The sequence below is a fragment of the Saccoglossus kowalevskii genome, chromosome 14 (genome assembly GCF_978046115.1).
Source record: "Saccoglossus kowalevskii chromosome 14, keSacKowa6.1, whole genome shotgun sequence".
Classification (NCBI taxonomy): domain Eukaryota; kingdom Metazoa; phylum Hemichordata; class Enteropneusta; family Harrimaniidae; genus Saccoglossus; species Saccoglossus kowalevskii.
Genome location: NC_140654.1, coordinates 373,132 through 380,403, shown reverse-complemented (window position 1 = coordinate 380,403; position 7,272 = coordinate 373,132).

Below are 7,272 nucleotides of genomic sequence, written 5' to 3'. Positions count from 1 at the left end.
ACTGGGGTAAGACTATTGGTTTTCATTCAACCAGCATTCCTTGAGAGATAGACTGGGGTAAGACAATTGGTTTTCATTCAACCAGCATTCCGAGTGACATAGACTGGAGTAAGACTATTGGTTTTCATTCATCCAGCATTCCTTGAGAGATAGACTGGGGTAAGACTATTGGTTTTCATTCAACCAGCATTCCTTGAGAGATAGACTAGGGTAAGACTATTGGTTTTCATTCAACCAGCATTCCTTGAGAGATAGACTGGAGTAAGACTATTGGTTTTCATTCATCCAGCATTCCTTGAGAGATAGACTGGGGTACGATTATTGGTTTTCATTTAACCAGCACTCCGAGAGAGAGAAATTGGGGTAAGATGATTGGTTTTCATTCAAGCAGCATTCCGAGATAGGCTGGGCGTAACACTATTTATTTTCATTCAACCAGCATTCCGAGAGAGATAGACTGGGGTAACACTATTGGTTTTCATTCAACCAGCATTCCTTGAGAGATAGACTGGAGTAAGACTATTGGTTTCCATTCAACCAGCATTCCTTGAGTGATAGACTGGGGTAAGACTATTGGTTTTCATTCAACCAGCATTCCGAGTCAGATAGACTGGAGTAAGACAATTGGTTTTCATTCATCCAGCATTCCTTGAGAGATAGACTAGGGTAAGACTATTGGTTTTCATTCATCCAGCATTCCGAGAGAGATAGACTGGGGTAAGACTATTGGTTTTCATTCATCCAGCATTCCTTGAGAGATAGACTGGGGTAAGATTATTGTTTTTCATTTAACCAGCATTCCGAGAGAGAGAGATTGGGGTAAGATGATTGGTTTTAATTCAACCAGCATTCCGAGATAGGCTGGGGTAACGCTATTGATTTTCATTCAACCAGCATTCCGAGAGAGATAGACTGGGGTAAGACAATTGGTTTTCATTCAACCAGCATTCCGAGAGAGAGAGATTGGGGTAAGATGATTGGTTTTTATTGAACCAGCATTCCGAGATAGGCTGGGGGTAACACTATTTATTTTCATTCAACCAGCATTCCGAGAGAGATAGACTGGGGTAACACTATTGGTTTTCATTCAACCAGCATTCCTGGAGAGATAGACTGAGGTAACACTATTGGTTTTCATTCAACCAGCATTCCGAGTGAGATAGACTGGAGTAAGACTATTGGTTTTCATTCATCCAGCATTCCTTGAGAGATAGACTGGGGTAAGACTATTGGTTTTCATTCAACCAGCATTCCTTGAGAGATAGACTGGGGTAAGACTATTGGTTTTCATTCAACCAGCATTCCGAGTGAGATAGACTGGAGTAAGACTATTGGTTTTCATTCATCTAGCATTCCTTGAGAGATAGCCTGGAGTAAGATTATTGGTTTTCATTTAACCAGCATTCCGAGAGAGAGAGATTGGGGTAAGATGATTGGTTTTTATTGAACCAGCATTCCGAGATAGGCTGGGGGTAACACTATTGATTTTTATTCAACCAGCATTCCAAGAGAGATAGACAGGGGTAAGACTATTGGTTTTCATTCAACCAGGATTCCTTGATAGATAGACTTGGGTAAGACTATTGGTTTTCATTCAACCAGCATTCTGAGTGAGATAGACTGGAGTAAGACTATTGGTTTTCATTCATCCAGCATTCCTTGAGAGATAGACTGGGGTAAGACTATTGGTTTTCATTCAACCAGCAGTCCTTGAGAGATAGCCTGGGGTAAGATTATTGGTTTTCATTTAACCAGCATTCCGAGAGAGAGAGATTGGGGTAAGATGATTGGTTTTAATTGAACAAGCATTCCGAGATAGGCTGGGGGTAACACTATTGATTTTCATTCAACCAACATTCCGAGAGATAGATAGACTGGGGTAACATTATTGGTTTTCATTCACTCAGCATTCCGAGTGAGATAGACTGGAGTAAGACTATTGGTTTTCATTCATCCAGCATTCCTTGAGAGATAGACTGGGGTAAGACTATTGGTTTTCATTCATGCAGCATTCCTTGAGAGATAGACTGGGGTAAGACTATTGGTTTTCATTTAACCAGCATTCCGAGAGAGAGAAATTGGGGTAAGATGATTGGTTTTCATTCAAGCAGCATTCCGAGAGAGATAGACTGGGGTAACACTATTGGTTTTCATTCAACCAGCATTCCTTGAGAGATAGACTGAGGTAACACTATTGGTTTTCATTCAACCAGCATTCCGAGTGAGATAGACTGGAGTAAGACTATTGGTTTTCATTCATCCAGCATTCCTTGAGAGATAGACTGGGGTAAGACTATTGGTTTTCATTCAACCAGCATTCCTTGAGAGATAGACTGGGGTAAGACAATTGGTTTTCATTCAACCAGCATTCCGAGTGACATAGACTGGAGTAAGACTATTGGTTTTCATTCATCCAGCATTCCTTGAGAGATAGACTGGGGTAAGACTATTGGTTTTCATTCAACCAGCATTCCGAGATAGGCTGGGCGTAACACTATTTATTTTCATTCAACCAGCATTCCGAGAGAGATAGACTGGGGTAACACTATTGGTTTTCATTCAACCAGCATTCCTTGAGAGATAGACTGGAGTAAGACTATTGGTTTCCATTCAACCAGCATTCCTTGAGTGATAGACTGGGGTAAGACTATTGGTTTTCATTCAACCAGCATTCCGAGTCAGATAGACTGGAGTAAGACAATTGGTTTTCATTCATCCAGCATTCCTTGAGAGATAGACTAGGGTAAGACTATTGGTTTTCATTCATCCAGCATTCCGAGAGAGATAGACTGGGGTAAGACTATTGGTTTTCATTCATCCAGCATTCCTTGAGAGATAGACTGGGGTAAGATTATTGTTTTTCATTTAACCAGCATTCCGAGAGAGAGAGATTGGGGTAAGATGATTGGTTTTAATTCAACCAGCATTCCGAGTGAGATAGACTGGAGTAAGACTATTGGTTTTCATTCATCCAGCATTCCTTGAGAGATAGACTGGGGTAAGACTATTGGTTTTCATTCATGCAGCATTCCTTGAGAGATAGACTGGGGTAAGACTATTGGTTTTCATTTAACCAGCATTCCGAGAGAGAGAAATTGGGGTAAGATGATTGGTTTTCATTCAAGCAGCATTCCGAGAGAGATAGACTGGGGTAACACTATTGGTTTTCATTCAACCAGCATTCCTTGAGAGATAGACTGAGGTAACACTATTGGTTTTCATTCAACCAGCATTCCGAGTGAGATAGACTGGAGTAAGACTATTGGTTTTCATTCATCCAGCATTCCTTGAGAGATAGACTGGGGTAAGACTATTGGTTTTCATTCAACCAGCATTCCTTGAGAGATAGACTGGGGTAAGACAATTGGTTTTCATTCAACCAGCATTCCGAGTGACATAGACTGGAGTAAGACTATTGGTTTTCATTCATCCAGCATTCCTTGAGAGATAGACTGGGGTAAGACTATTGGTTTTCATTCAACCAGCATTCCGAGATAGGCTGGGCGTAACACTATTTATTTTCATTCAACCAGCATTCCGAGAGAGATAGACTGGGGTAACCCTATTGGTTTTCATTCAACCAGCATTCCTTGAGAGATAGACTGGAGTAAGACTATTGGTTTCCATTCAACCAGCATTCCTTGAGTGATAGACTGGGGTAAGACTATTGGTTTTCATTCAACCAGCATTCCGAGTCAGATAGACTGGAGTAAGACAATTGGTTTTCATTCATCCAGCATTCCTTGAGAGATAGACTAGGGTAAGACTATTGGTTTTCATTCATCCAGCATTCCGAGAGAGATAGACTGGGGTAAGACTATTGGTTTTCATTCATCCAGCATTCCTTGAGAGATAGACTGGGGTAAGATTATTGTTTTTCATTTAACCAGCATTCCGAGAGAGAGAGATTGGGGTAAGATGATTGGTTTTAATTCAACCAGCATTCCGAGATAGGCTGGGGTAACGCTATTGATTTTCATTCAACCAGCATTCCGAGAGAGATAGACTGGGGTAAGACTATTGGTTTTCATTCAACCAGCATTCCGAGAGAGAGAGATTGGGGTAAGATGATTGGTTTTTATTGAACCAGCATTCCGAGATAGGCTGGGGGTAACACTATTTATTTTCATTCAACCAGCATTCCGAGAGAGATAGACTGGGGTAACACTATTGGTTTTCATTCAACCAGCATTCCTGGAGAGATAGACTGAGGTAACACTATTGGTTTTCATTCAACCAGCATTCCGAGTGAGATAGACTGGAGTAAGACTATTGGTTTTCATTCATCCAGCATTCCTTGAGAGATAGACTGGGGTAAGACTATTGGTTTTCATTCAACCAGCATTCCTTGAGAGATAGACTGGGGTAAGACTATTGGTTTTCATTCAACCAGCATTCCGAGTGAGATAGACTGGAGTAAGACTATTGGTTTTCATTCATCTAGCATTCCTTGAGAGATAGCCTGGAGTAAGATTATTGGTTTTCATTTAACCAGCATTCCGAGAGAGAGAGATTGGGGTAAGATGATTGGTTTTTATTGAACCAGCATTCCGAGATAGGCTGGGGGTAACACTATTGATTTTTATTCAACCAGCATTCCAAGAGAGATAGACAGGGGTAAGACTATTGGTTTTCATTCAACCAGGATTCCTTGATAGATAGACTTGGGTAAGACTATTGGTTTTCATTCAACCAGCATTCTGAGTGAGATAGACTGGAGTAAGACTATTGGTTTTCATTCATCCAGCATTCCTTGAGAGATAGACTGGGGTAAGACTATTGGTTTTCATTCAACCAGCAGTCCTTGAGAGATAGACTCGGGTAAGACTATTGGTTTTCATTCAACCAGCATTCCGAGAGAGATAGACCGGGGTAACACTATTGGTTTCCATTCAACCAGCATTCCTTGAGTGATAGACTGGGGTAAGACTATTGGTTTTCATTCAACCAGCATTCCGAGCCAGATAGAGTGGAGTAAGACTATTGGTTTTCATTCATCCAGCATTCCTTGAGAGATAGACTAGGGTAAGACTATTGGTTTGCATTCATCCAGCATTCCGAGAGAGATAGACTGGGGTAAGATTATTGTTTTTCATTTAACCAGCATTCCGAGAGAGATAGACTGGGGTAAGACTATTGGTTTTCATTCAACCAGCATTCCTTGAGAGATAGACTCGGGTAACACTATTTATTTTCATTCACTCAGCATTCCGAGTGAGATAGACTGGAGTAAGACTATTGGTTTTCATTCATCCAGCATTCCTTGAGAGATAGACTGGGGTAAGATTATTGTTTTTCATTTAACCAGCATTCCGAGAGAGAGAGATTGGGGTAAGATGATTGGTTTTAATTCAACCAGCATTCCGAGAGAGATAGACTGGGGTAACACTATTTATTTTCATTCAACCAGCATTCCGAGAGAGATCGACTGGGGTAACACTATTGGTTTTCATTCAACCAGCATTCCTTGAGAGATAGACTGAGGTAAAACTATTGGTTTTCATTCAACCAGCATTCCGAGTGAGATAGACTGGAGTAAGACTATTGGTTTTCATTCATCCAGCATCCCTTGAGAGATAGACTGGGGTAAGACTATTGGTTTTCATTCAACCAGCATTCCTTGAGAGATAGACTGGGGTAAGACTATTGGTTTTCATTCAGCCAGCATTCCGAGTGACATAGACTGGAGTAAGACTATTGGTTTTCATTCATGCAGCATTCCTTGAGAGATAGACTGGGGTAAGTTTATTGGTTTTCATTTAACCAGCATTCCGAGAGAGAGAAATTGGGGTAAGATGATTGGTTTTCATTCAAGCAGCATTCCGAGATAGGCTGGGCGTAACACTACTTATTTTCATTCAACCAGCATTCCGAGAGAGATAGACTGGGGTAACACTATTGGTTTTCATTCAACCAGCATTCCTTGAGAGATAGACTGAGGTAACACTATTGGTTTTCATTCAACCAGCATTCCGAGTGAGATAGACTGGAGTAAGACTATTGGTTTTCATTCATCCAGCATTCCTTGAGAGATAGACTGGGGTAAGACTATTGGTTTTCATTCAACCAGCATTCCTTGAGAGATAGACTGGGGTAAAACAATTGGTATTCATTCAACCAGCATTCCGAGTGACATAAACTGGAGTAAGACTATTGGTTTTCATTCATCCAGCATTCTTTGAGAGATAGCCTGGGGTAAGATTATTGGTTTTCATTTAACCAGCATTCCGAGAGAGAGAGATTGGGGTAAGATGATTGGTTTTAATTGAACAAGCATTCCGAGATAGGCTGGGGGTAACACTATTGATTTTCATTCAACCAACATTCCGAGAGATAGATAGACTGGGGTAACATTATTGGTTTTCATTCACTCAGCATTCCGAGTGAGATAGACTGGAGTAAGACTATTGGTTTTCATTCATCCAGCATTCCTTCAGAGATAGACTGGGGTAAGACTATTGGTTTTCATTCATGCAGCATTCCTTGAGAGATAGACTGGGGTAAGACTATTGGTTTTCATTTAACCAGCATTCCGAGAGAGAGAAATTGGGGTAAGATGATTGGTTTTCATTCAAGCAGCATTCCGAGAGAGATAGACTGGGGTAACACTATTGGTTTTCATTCAACCAGCATTCCTTGAGAGATAGACTGAGGTAACACTATTGGTTTTCATTCAACCAGCATTCCGAGTGAGATAGACTGGAGTAAGACTATTGGTTTTCATTCATCCAGCATTCCTTGAGAGATAGACTGGGGTAAGACTATTGGTTTTCATTCAACCAGCATTCCTTGAGAGATAGACTGTGGTAAGACAATTGGTTTTCATTCAACCAGCATTCCGAGTGACATAGACTGGAGTAAGACTATTGGTTTTCATTCATCCAGCATTCCTTGAGAGATAGACTGGGGTAAAACTATTGGTTTTCATTCAACCAGCATTCCTTGAGAGATAGACTAGGGTAAGACTATTGGTTTTCATTCAACCAGCATTCCTTGAGAGATAGACTGGAGTAAGACTATTGGTTTTCATTCATCCAGCATTCCTTGAGAGATAGACTGGGGTACGATTATTGGTTTTCATTTAACCAGCACTCCGAGAGAGAGAAATTGGGGTAAGATGATTGGTTTTCATTCAAGCAGCATTCCGAGATAGGCTGGGCGTAACACTATTTATTTTCATTCAACCAGCATTCCGAGAGAGATAGACTGGGGTAACACTATTGGTTTTCATTCAACCAGCATTCCTTGAGAGATAGACTGGAGTAAGACTAT